This window comes from Hibiscus syriacus, unplaced genomic scaffold (assembly GCF_006381635.1).
Source record: "Hibiscus syriacus cultivar Baekdansim isolate YM2019G1 unplaced genomic scaffold, ASM638163v2 tig00002237_pilon, whole genome shotgun sequence".
Lineage (NCBI taxonomy): Eukaryota > Viridiplantae > Streptophyta > Magnoliopsida > Malvales > Malvaceae > Hibiscus > Hibiscus syriacus.
In genome coordinates this window covers 13,305,244-13,311,026 of record NW_024061918.1, presented here as the reverse complement: position 1 = coordinate 13,311,026, position 5,783 = coordinate 13,305,244, and the positions used below count along the sequence as shown (strand labels likewise).

General features: G+C 31.8%; 1 non-coding gene across 1 annotated transcript; it reads left to right on the top strand.

Moving 5' to 3' along the window:
* Window positions 1–352: 352 nt before the first annotated feature.
* LOC120143622 lies at window positions 353–458 on the top strand. Its single transcript, XR_005517957.1, has one exon. It is a non-coding gene; the product is annotated as a small nucleolar RNA R71 (small nucleolar RNA).
* The last annotated feature ends 5,325 nt before the right edge of the window (window positions 459–5,783 follow it).

The following is a 5,783-nucleotide window of genomic DNA, read 5'->3' as shown; positions in this document are numbered from 1 at the left end:
GTTGCCAAAAGCATTGTTATTCCTTTGATAATTCCACACGATATACTCTAAATTTTGGGGGCATTCATCAAAATTGTGATAATCACCATAATAGATACAAGTGATGAGAGATGCATCTTAACTTCATACATTCCCCCTATTTTTTGCAATTTCTTCACCATATCCATCAATACTGATATCTGAGATACCATAGAGTTGAAAGCTTCAGAATCTACTACTGCAGCTTTGCGTCAGCCAAATATATTTCTCGTATTAGGGTATTAGTAATCATTAGTTGAGATCCTCTCTAGAATATCATATGCTTCATTATATGTCTTACCTAACCAAATCTCTCCATTAAGTCCAATGTAGGAACCCATGCATAGGACAATTTCACAACAAATCCTTGAATCTTTCTCATGCTTCATACAAGTTTTATCATCCATTTGCTTGAATGAAGTTAGATCATTTTTTAGTTTGGCATTCAAATTTGGTAATTTGAGTCGCAAAAAAAAATTGTACTTTAACTCATTTCAGGATACTATAGCACCTGGTGGCAATGAACTCAACCAAGCTCTTGTTTTATCACACAAAGAATAAGGAAATAGCTTCAGATTCAATGTCTCCTCCGAAACACTTTGCCGAATAAAAGAATCACAAACCTCCATAAACACTCTCAAATGAGCCCTAGGATCTTCAGCAGCAAACCCTTCATATTTTCCCATGGATTGTAACATTTGGAACATGATTAGATTTAACTCAAAGTTCACAACATTAATCATTAGCCTAACTATACACGGATGCAGATCATTCAGCATCAGAACTACATGCTCACGGATTGGGCAATCACGATCATCAATGTTATGAAATGGTTGTCCTGCTCCAATGCCAAGGGTAACTCACCATTTTCTCCATTTTGCATCGGAGGTAAAATATCATTCTCTTTTTTCATCCATAATTGTTATATTCTTTGGAAGTTTACGATGACGTCTCCTGAAAGTTCATTCAATCTATGGATTAAACGACTCTAATTGTTCATCGTTTTGAGGCATACACTAGTAAAAATGAAAACTATAAAGTACCTAGAAGAAAATAAAAAGTAAGAAAAAAAACTCTAACTCCAACCGATGCTCTCAGGTAACGACACAAAAAACTTGATGATCGGTAAAATGCTACAGCTTAAGTGCAAGTGTACACCAATACCCAAGTAATAAGTGATAGCTCAAAGAGCTACGAATATCGAATCCACATGGAGCAAAATGTTCTTCATTAGAGTTTTAAGTATTAAAGAGTAATGGGTTTGAAGTATATACTAAGAAAAATAAGTAAAAATCAAAGTAAGAAACATCAGACCTTGCTACAGTTGTACAGAGAGCATTAAGTCATCAATCAAATTGAAGGGAATGATATTATGGACATCATACTTTGAGTAAACAGAGCATACAACAACTATGTGATTAGAAATGATTAAGAACCTTTGAACTTCTCTAATCACTTTCATTAATTAAAGGTTTCAAAGTGTTAACAAAGCTAATCAATTAGATGCATGCTTTTCAACACACACATTGCTACTAAGTAATACCAATACTATCAAGAGTGTACAACAAATTAACTAAATACATTTCTAGAAAATAATTGAAAATAACATATGTTTAATCATAATTATTTCTACCTCATAATCATAAAGAAGCAAGCACATAAAAGTAGTAGCAAAATAAACATAAAATATTCAATCCAAAATATCCACCACAAATTTTAGAAAACATCCAAATAACTCACTCTCTCAGTAAAAGCCTTTGAATGTTGATATGTTGACTGTCAATGCTACTCAAGGAGCTCTCCTTGTGCTGTAGTAATCCCTAGAAAGGGGCTTAAGTTTCTATGGTGTAGGAAGGATAAACATGGAAATGGGTACTTTCGAATGGCTTCCAATCGTCACACTTTTCAAGATTGCAAAGTACTTCCATTTACAACTTTGAGTAGATTTTCATCCTCCAATGAAATGATTCCACGTTTCAGGTGGTTTCCAGCCCATTGAAAGCTACTTAAGCCAGTTATCCTATCCAGAAAGTTCTCCTAACCGTCTAGAGATCCATCAGCTATTGTAGCATCCGTTCAGTAGTTTTTGCAATGCTATTGCATCATTGTAACAGTTTTGCAACAACAAAAATTAAATTTAGCCCTAGGAAATCCTCAATATGCAAAATGTGTAAAATTAAACATATAAATCCTTAAATACTCCTAAAAATACTCAATTTCAAATCAAACATATATGAAAAATGCTATTAAAGATAACTCTTTTAGAGAGTTATCACCTCTCCTTAGAGGACTTGCTCTACTCGGGTCTTCAATCGGTCGTCCATACTTTGCAACCTCTTCACCTCACTCACTAACTTGGGTTCAACCCACAATTAGACTAAAAAACTCTTGAGCTAGTCAAACTCAAACACAATAGTAAAACTCGTAGCTCTGCCACATTTTTCTACTCAACGCATTTGCAACAAGATTCGCTTTGCCAAAATGGTAGTTGATCACACAATCATAGTCCTTTAATAGCTTTACCCATCTAGGCTACCTGAAGTTCAACTACTTCTGAGTAAGCATGTAACACCATTAACCTGTATATTGTACTTTTATGAGTTAAAGATGTCACATCAAATATTCAAAACATTTCTTATCCCAAAATAGGTAAAATCTGCTTTCTTTCACAAATTCCATATTTTTACATTTATTATAAAATAAATCATTAGAGGAATTCAATATATAATATTTCAACTTCTAATTCAAATCTGATCTCAGGTAGTAACAATCACTTCAACTTTGTTCATATAATAAATAAAACTGTCTAATTTAAAATCCCATTTAAAATACCTTTCAAAGTATGGTTTAGTATCATAATATATGTTAGTACTAAATTATATTTAATACTAACCATACTTCTAGTTTGCAAACACTTCATACTCGCATACATGCCAGCTAGAAAATTTTGAAACATAGTCGGATATCATTACAGTTACCTGTAAATATTCCTTAGTGATTGATGCCAAGCTCAGCTCCCTACTCATTCCGCTTTAATTTACCTACATGTGAAAATCATCAAACACTCAGTATAAACTTAGTGAGGAATAAGAAGAGTAAGTAAAACATTTTAAAGCATAAATAAGCCATAAAAAATCAAAATACAAATCAAATCGTATAAAATATATTTAAATGCATAAAACTGACTTGATAAGCCAAATTTTCGTCGTATAACCTGCGGAACATTATTTCATATGCATAACATATTTATCAACATGTCTACTAAAAATATCCATTCATAGCCTAATGTATGACATATGAGAATACAAGGTACATAAATTACACATAAGTGCTAAACGAAAGTATAGGTATCGTAGTAACAACAACATTATACTAATATATTGAAATGATAATTAACAAACTCATTATGTACACCATCAATGCACACATAGTGTCGAAAGTACGCAAAGGTACTAATACGAAAATACAACAAATGCATTAAACTAAATCGATCGATAACCACCTTATTCAAGGTATTAACAAGTGCTTATTATGAACACCATCATTGCACACATAGTGCCAAAATTGTTTTTAGGCAGCAATTAATTAGTTCAATGTTATTTCATAAGTTATATAAAACTACCCAAACATTGCTTAATTTTAAAAACCAATTTTATAACTATTTAAAACATAATAGCGTATATATATAATATTCATTCATGTTTTCAGATATAGCTAGAACTAACTAAATTAGAATAGTCCTAATTTACTATTAGAGAGCATTCTAAATAAAATTCATCAAACAAAATAGACAACTATAATATACAAGCCACTAAAAAGTCAAAATAAACATCATAGATGTCTTACTGATACTGTTAGTAAGTATTATATCCCAAAAATACTCGAAGCCTCCTCACTTCACATTATTTTATTTATCCAAACCTATATATGACAATCATCACACACTAAGTAAAACTTAGTGAGGCAGTAACACAGGTAAGGCGAGATAAAACATAAATTATCATAAATACTTCAAAATATCAAAACGTAGTTAAAATAAAAACATTGAAATTACAACCGCTCTATTCAAGCCATTTTCCTCTTCAGAAACCTAAAAATCATCATCTTATAATTTTATCAAAACCATGATAATCAATATCAGACATAAAAGTCATTCTATATTCTTTTTCTTTTAGATGCATTTCAGAACTTTCATATTTCATTTTCATATTCTTTTTCATTTGAATACGCTTCAAAACTCTTCACATTCATTTTCATAAGACAAATTACATTTAACAAAATGCAAAGTACGTGAGTCAGACATAATGTGCGCACTAAGCACCAACGTACCATCATTATCATCAGAATATGCACTCCAAGTGCAATCATATCGTTTACACCAATGGTGCAATACAAAATGTACACGACTGTACCAGATCGGGATCGAAATTACTCAACTTAATGGCATTTCAAGTGTACCTACGATTCTCAATTCAATATACAATGGGCTTTCAAATCATATCATGTTCATTTAATATTCAACATTTCCAAATCAGATTCAATTTCAATTTATCATCATAAAAATCATAAATTGGGCAGTTCATACCCTAATTACATTCATAAAATTATGGAAATATTACATAATTAGAATTAAAACACTTTTAAAAATAATATCATATGAGGTTGACTTATTGCAAGTCTTCCTCAATCAAAATAATTAACTAAATAAATGCACTCACTTTTGCCTCACTATCGAACCTTTTATACAATATGTTTTCACTCACGTACATTTTTCCTCCCTTTCCAATTTCTAGGGTCACAAGGTTTGTCGTAGTATGTACAACATCACATAAATAATCTAAACTCAAAGTGTAGTTCCCCAAATCCTGGGTCAATAGTTCGGGTTAACCCAAGGCCCATAAGTAGATCCCCATAGATCTCTTAAACTAGTTTATACCCATTCAAAGGGTATTGGGATTAAGTTTGGCCTAATAGTTAAGGTTAAGTAATGATGTTAATGTGGATTGTAAAGAGGATGACTAAAAGTGTAATTTACCCATTTCTTGAATTAAAGGATATAAACCTCTTATTTTAGATGGATTTCACATGAATCAAGCTTACCAAACACTCTTTCATTTTCTTCTTCTCTTTTCTCTTCTTTTTCATCTTTATCTTCAAAGGTGAACTAAATATAAGAGCTTCTGATTCCTTAAACCTAGTTTTAATCAACCAAGGTAAGAACTTTTATCTTCATGCCTCAAGCTTTAAATCAAGCCCCTAACCTTAAGATTTGTTCATGGTTTCAAATATGGGTTTTAGGGAGGTTTATGGAAATCAAGGGATTTAAGCTTGTTTTTAGTAAATTTAAGATGTATAGAGTGTTCCTAACTCTAGTTTAAGCCCTAGACAAGTTAGTAACTTCTTATTTTGTATTTGTTTAGTTAAAGATGTGGGAGAAAGTTCTAAAGCAAGGAAAAAAATGTGCCTCCTTGTTGATTTAGAGAGGTTTTAGCAGCAAAAGAAATCAAGTAACACAGTCACGACTCCTTTATACCAATTGTGGGTCATTAGAAATGTGTCCTAACTAAAAAGTTGAGTTATGAAGCTTAATGATTCATTTCATGGTAGATTTAATATTTGATGTTTTTAGTATGCTCAAAAGCCTGTTAGAGAGTTTGAGTGGCCAACTCGTGCCCAAATAGGGTATTTTCGATGAAAAGTATCGATACTGTGGGAGTATCGATACTCATTTAAAGGGAATCGATACTCATGGTTTAGTATCGAGA